The following is a 7,384-nucleotide window of genomic DNA, read 5'->3' as shown; positions in this document are numbered from 1 at the left end:
TCTCTTTTTTAAGATAAACACTGCCGTTTTTGCGAACTCCTGGTCCCTGTCTGCTGGATTGCGCTGAATTCTGTAGCCCCAAATGAAACCCGGATTGGCTAGTTTTATAAATTCATTTTTAACACCTGTCAGGAAATCTGACCCTCCTTAGGTCTCCCGCACTAGACCGAGGATCATTTGCGCTCCTACGTGGCATTGTGCACGTTTGTGCATTTCCGGAAATGGCTCGCTCTCCTGACATGGCTAGAATTTGCCACATCAGGTTTAATAACATCAAAAGGGAACCTAATAAGTCTCACTTGATCCACACCAAAGGCCTGAAAGATGTCTATTATTGTCAACTCTTACGACTTATAAAGTATCTCATAGAATTGACTTCGTTATAAAATAAGACCGTATACAATGCACTTACGGCAATGCCTGGCACCGACTGTGATCAATAAATGTTAGCTCTCATTATCTCCAACTTACAGATAAGAAAATTGAGGCACCTGAACTTACTTAAGGCTCTGGGCTTAGTGTCAGGACAAAGGCCAGGCTAGGCTGGCCGTCTTACTCCAGAACAGGAGCCCTTAAACATGGTAGTATCCTTCCACCACAGCAGATGGGGAACCACAAGGAGCCAATTTGTGGTTCCATGAATGACTCGTTATTCTGTCCCAGACTTTCTGCCAGAGGTTATGAAATCCTGTGGTAGTTTTAAAACACATCTGCAGATTCTTTGGTGCATCTCTCATCAAGAGGTGGAGTCTGTCGCCTCCCCTCCAACCCAAGAGGAACTTTGCGCCTGTCTTGACTTCCCAGGCCAGGTTAGAAAAGACAATAGAGATTCAATTTGGCTCTATCACTGGGACATAGAGAGACCATGTAGAGACATAAAGAGATGCCCTAGGAGCCTCAGGGGTGTGAGGCTTTCCAGCCCAGGTGCTACACATGACATGAGTGAGCGAGTGAGTGAATCTTCCCAGGATACTAGCCCTGGATGTCGCAACTGCATGAGAAACCCTGAGCAAAAAGTTATTTGAGCCCAGCCAACCCCCAGAGATATTAAAAGGATTGGGTTTTAAGCCACTAAGTTTTGAGCTGATTTATCACACAACAATAACTGGAATATGTCCATACGTCTTGAGAATGTCTGCCAATTCAGAAGCAAAGTGTCTCTGCCCTCTGTTCTCCTGTTTCTGCTCCATCCGCCCATTCCTACTTTAGTTCATTTTAATTTTGTAAGTGCCCCGTATTTCAGGACACTTATAATCTTAAGATGAATAGTATGCCATCTTAGAAAAGTCTTGCCAATATAACCAATATTATTTGCTTAAAAGATACTATTTCCAATAGATATTCCTGTCCATAACAGAATGAGGACCAATGCCTGTTTCAATCAACAATAAACATGTAAAATCTTTATTTTTCTAATTTTTCACAGAATAAAACTTTTCTTGTCATTTGACAATAAACACCCAGACAGGAGTTGTTACCCTCAAGCTCTCCTAAACAGTCGATAGTTTGGGAGAACAAAAGAAAAAAGCATTCTTATAAATATGCAAGGAGGGTCTGAAAATCCAGGATAGGAGCAGATCTCTTTATAATGACACTCTATGCAGAAAGTGGAGTGTCAACCTCAACCAATTGTATCTTAAAGCAAAAAATGTGTGGTTTTTTTTTTTTTTTGAGAGAGAATATGTACATGACAGCTCATAAATTAAATCTGAACACATAAAAAGTAGATCTTGACAAATTTCCCAAACAACATTTGTTCATGCTTGGGTAACCAGAAATGGTCGAACAGAGAGATTTAACCTTTCAGAAAAGAATTTGCTTCTGAGTGAATGTGAAGCATATAAAATTTCAGCTGAAAAGGTTACTAGGAGAGGGAAACATCTGTAAGACTTTGAAAATAGAGATGCCATATGAATATAAAGATGATAAATGTAAAGCAGGAGCTTGGAATGAGAGCAGTACCCCAGCCATAAATCTCAGAGGACTGGTTATGTCATAATTTCAAAGGTTTTGTATATTTATCTGTGATGAGTAGATAGCTCAACACTGTGGTCCTCATCCAGCTTTTTCCTTCTTAGATTCCTCTTGGTTATACTAACACTTCATATTTATGTTGTACATATCAAAATACACTTGTATATACATTGTAAGATATACTGTCTTCTGTGTCTAATGTTGCCAGTTAAAACAACCAAAACAGTTGCAGCACTGTGCAAATTTGACTGGTACAAATTCTGTTTACCTGAACTAGTACTACACGCTGGAGTTGGACTGAGGACCCCTATGATGCCTTCTCTCTGGTTTTCTCTCACTTTTCTTGATCTCGGGTGTTCTTTTGTTTTGTCTTGGCTGCGGCATATGGAAGTTCCTGGGCCAGGGATGGAATCCAAGCTGGAATTGTGACCTACATTGAAGATGCAGCAACACCAGTTCCTTAACCCACTGCGCTGGGCTGGGAATCAAACGGGCACCTCAGCAATGACCCAAGCCCTGCAGAGACAACTCCAGATCCTTAACTTGCTGTGCCACAGTGGGAACTCGTCTCTCAGATGTTTTTTGTTTGCTTTGTCCTTTTTAGGGCCATACCTTGGGTATATGGTAGTTCCCGGGCTAGGGGTCCAATCAGCTGTATCTGCAGGCCTACGCCACAGCCACAGCAACACGGGATCTGAGCTGGGTCTGTGACCTACACCAGAGCTCGCAGCAATGCTGGATCCTTAACCCACTGAACGAGGCCAGGGATCAAACCTGTATCCTCTTGGATACTAGTCCGGTTTGTTACCGTTGAGCCATGACAGAACTCCCCAGAGCATCAGTTATAACAGTGAGGTACAGTTGAGGGAGCTTGACTATCTTTCATGGAGCCCTTGTTACAGGTCAGCAGTCTAAATGCTCCACCTTAATGCTGCCTAGTGGGGCAAAGTATTTATCATTTCTATTTATGGGGTAGAGGGGGGCAAGGAGGGGAGTTAAATCCAAAAAGTTCAAGCAATGTGATCAAGTAAAGGGGCTGGAATAGAACTTTTAGTTTCTGTCAAATACATATTATTATTTACTTCAAATTATCTTAATATCAAGGTCAGTGCAGTTCACGTGAGGCATTATACTTTTTGAGTGACATTGAAAAGCAAAACCAATGATAAAATTTACATTTCTATATTTGTTATTCCTATATTTACAGGCATGAGAAGTTACCATGAGCTTTTGCAGTCTGTCCCAGGGTGGGTTTTCTGGAGGTCGACTCCAAGACAGAGTTTCAGGTACAGAATGCTTACCTGGAAGTGTCCTTTGTACCCCAACAGGTGTGAAATGGAGGTGAAGGAAGCAGCATGGAAAGAGGGAGAAGTCACGCTATGATGCAGGTCCCAGAGCAGCCTTGTCTGACCCCACAGAAAGCTCTGGAGCTAAAATGGCCCGTATTGATTCCCTCTTACTGCTGTAACAAATTATCACAAATTTAGTGGCTTAACACAGCACTAATTTATTATCTTACAGCTCTGAAGTTCAGAAATTCAAAATGAATCTCATGAATCAAAGTGTCAGCAGGACCATGCATGTTCCTTTGCTTGCCTTTTCCGGTTTATTCTCTTCCCCAGAGCTGGCTCCTCTTAGGATGTCTGTCATTCACTTAGACAAAGAAACCAGAAACCCCAGAGTCCTTGCCTCCCTCTGTCCCTCACTTCCTGTGAGCCACCATGTCCTGGCTAATCGGCCTCCTTAATATCTCCTCACATTGGTTTCTTTTCTCCATTCCTGTTCCCACTGCTTTTATAGAGTCTCCTGTTATTTCTTCCTAATTGATCTGACCTTCCAATCCATTCTCAATGGTATAGGCCAAGTCTTCCTTAGAGAAAGGACAAATGCTCGGGTCCCTCCTGGCTTAAATTGTACCTCATTGACTTATGCTTGGCTTCAGGATAAAATCCAGCCTCTCAGCAGAAACTTCCAGGCATCCACAGTCTGACCCCTTCTCTCCCCGCTTGCCCCTGTGCTCCAGTGCCAGCCGCATTAACCTACTTTTATCTTTCCCACATATGCTGTCCTCCCTTATGTTGATGAACCACGGCAGGAGTCTCATACTTTCAGGTAAGAAATGAGTGAAGGCGGTGGGGAGATCATACCCTTATTCTAGCAGATTGGAAGGAACAGGACATCCGGGGGAAATGGGTAGTGCAGTTACGAAGAGGAGAAGAAAGCAGGCTGAGGCCCAGACATCTGTGATTAATAAGAAAATACGAGTGGGATTTAGAAGTTGGAGCACCTTTGTGGGTTTCCATAAAGGGAGGAAAAGCAAGGGAAATGTCGGGAGGAGAAACAGGAAATGTCATGACTAATAGAGCTAAAGGAGCCATGGATCCCTGGGACTTGCTGGTTCCCATGGCTCTCCAGTCGGTGTTGGGGCAGTGACATTTTACCCGTCTTCTTAGGCTCTTTCCCCTCTAATTCCACAACTAGTAATGGTTGGCATTTACTGAGAATTTAATATGCACCAATCATTTTTCTAAGTGCTTTAAATAATATCTTAATCAGGAGTTCCCACTGTGGCGCAGCAGAAACGAATCTGACTAGGAACCATGAAGTTGCGGGTTTGACCCCTGGCCTCGCTCGATGGGTTAAGGATCCGGCGTTGCTGTGAGCTGTGGTGTAGGTTGCAGACGTGGCTCAGATCTGGCGTTGTTGTGGCTGCGATATAGGCCAGTGGCTACAGCTCTGATTAGATCCCTAGCCTGGGAATCTCCATGTGCTGTGGATGTGGACCTAAAAAGCAATAATAATAATATCGTAATCAAATAATACCTTAAATATCTTACATCAACCTTTAAGAGGCAGGTGCTGTTATTCTGATTTTACAGATGAGGGCACTGAGGAACACAGGTCCAATGGTGTGAAATAACTTTTCATGGTAGCACAGATAGAAAAAGGGATAGAGTTCCCTGGTGGCGTAGCAGTTAAGGATTTGGAATTGTCACTGCTGTGGTTTGGGCTTGATCCCTGGCTTGGGAACTTCTGCATGCTGTGGGTGTGGCCAAAAATAAAAAAGGAATCATTTGCTCATACATTTGCTTAAAATCAGATTTAGAGAAATCGATATCTCTTACCTGAACTCTTTTGTTTGTGGGTAAGGGCTTTGTTTTCATGGTAGATTCTTAAATTGTGAGACTATTATTTTATGATTCATACTAAATGTATAAAATTTTACCCCCTTTAATTATTGCCATGTGCATACACTGAATGTTCTCCTTGAGAAAAATGAGGTGTGATGATTATCTTTGTTCGATTATCCTTTTCTCCTCTATAGCAGATGCACAGTGAGAAATGGTTAATCATGGCCGTTTGAGCTTTCATAACTGAAGTGAATTGAATGTGAAGTTAATTGACTCAGTGGGCTAGTAGAGGCATGACCTTTTTCATGAGAGAACTAGGGATACAACTTATTAATGACATCATTCCAAAGCTCTATGTGTATAAACAAAAATCTTAAACATGAAGGACACCCAAAGATATGAGGCACCGTAAACTAGACAGTAGAATGTATTTATGCCACAGCTTTACCAGCATCAGAGCCCACTGTCAAATCAAATTAAGAAGACATCAGCTGCATAAAAACAGAGGAGATCTTTAGCATCTAAACGTGTGCTCTTCTTTCTTCTGCCTGTACCAAAAATACTTAGGAGGAAATATTTTAAAAACTGATATAAATAAGCGTTCCTGCTTGGCATAGTGGGTTAAGTACCTAACTGCAGTGGCTCGGGTCTCTGCGGAGGTGTGGGTTGAATCCCTGGCCTGGTGTAGTGGGTTAAAGGATCTGGCATTGCCACAGCTGCAGCATAGGAACCTGAATCACAGCACGGGCTCTTTAACCCAATGCACAAGTTGCAGCTGCAGCTCAGATTCAATCTCTGGCTCAGCTACTTCCAAATGCAGTGGGTATGGCCAAAAAAAAAAGGTATAAATAACGTCTCTAACAAACACAACACCAATCAGAGTCTTTCACTTAAAAGTGATGAAAAAACATCTTACATAGTCTTCTCATGAGAGTCCATCTTCTCATTCATATTTCTCATGTAACTGTTTTCAGTTTAGCATACATATTGCACCAATCTCCAAGTGAACAAAGCAGATCATTATATTACAAATATTCTGTAATTGAGAGAAATAAGGCAGTGGAGGGTTATGAGGACGATATATTTGAAAACAGCGGCCCATATTTCAAGAAATGTGGTTTATTTCAAAAGACCTCACTCTCTTTGGGGGAAAAAAACATCCTTATATTCCAGCCAGCGCAAAATTAATCTGGATGCATTTTATCATTAGACTTGAATGTGATCTTATTTCCTTGTCATCTGGTGGTCTGGACATAATTGACTTTCTGCGACTAGCAACGGACGCTTTTTAGAAACACTTTAACGCTTTCATGTGAATGGGATCCACCTACTGGTGATGCATACAAAATGCTACTCTAGTGGTCAGCAGGAATTGTTGGTCCGAAGACTCGAGAGGGATAATTCCCTTGCCTGCTGTAAAAACAATAACAACTATATAACACTTCATATTGTTTGCGTGTGAGCCTATTGAAATTCAAGGTAATAATCAGGCTGTGTCTGGTAGCAAGAAAAAGGATGTTGGCATAGCATCTTCAGCCATCTGGGTGGCTCAATAGGATTACTGCTCAGTGCTGACTAGAAATTGTCTGGTACATTTAATCAAACAAGACACTAGTTCTGGATCATTCAGATGAAAGGTTTGACGTTTCCTCTTGCTAGAGGACCTTGAAGAGGGGAGTTGAGATCAATGCAAACCATGTCTTCAAGGCATCCCTTTGCTGTGTGAAGGTGAAGTCTTGGCTATGTACCATCACTGATGGGACCATGTGAGGAGCAGTGTTTTAGCTGATGGGCAATTAGGAGCCATTTTGATGCTCAAATTCGCTTTCCAAAAGTAACCATCATAGCAGGTCATTTTTGGTGTTATCATCCATGAGTGTTGCTAATAGAGAAAGTGGAACACTTACTGCCAAAACTGAGACTGTAGCAAAAAATTATCCAGTCTTTGAACTTGGCTCAAACTGAGGAGTAGTGTGTCCCATCAGAATTCTGGTCATTTAATCTAAGGACATAGCACAATTTTAAAATTAAAAAAAAAAAACCCAAGTCACATGTGGTGAATAGGTGAGGGAAAAGTGCATTTATTGATATAATTAGCCAGTTTGATGGAAGGGTCAATTAGTGAAAAAGCCTGTGTGAGTTGATAAGACCTAGTACAGTTTAGTAAATATTTATTCTGCATTTCCAACTGAAATTGACAGCACTAATGGCCTGAACCTGGACAGAACACAGATTGGGACTTGAACCCACATGCTGGAACTTGAACACAACCAAAACCC

Source organism: Sus scrofa, chromosome 2, assembly GCF_054392235.1.
Source record: "Sus scrofa isolate SSC_HxYL_T2T_F1_AM1 chromosome 2, Sscrofa_HxYL_maternal_Yorkshire_Landrace_v2.0, whole genome shotgun sequence".
In the NCBI taxonomy this organism is placed as follows: domain Eukaryota; kingdom Metazoa; phylum Chordata; class Mammalia; order Artiodactyla; family Suidae; genus Sus; species Sus scrofa.
This window is presented reverse-complemented; position numbering follows the sequence as displayed.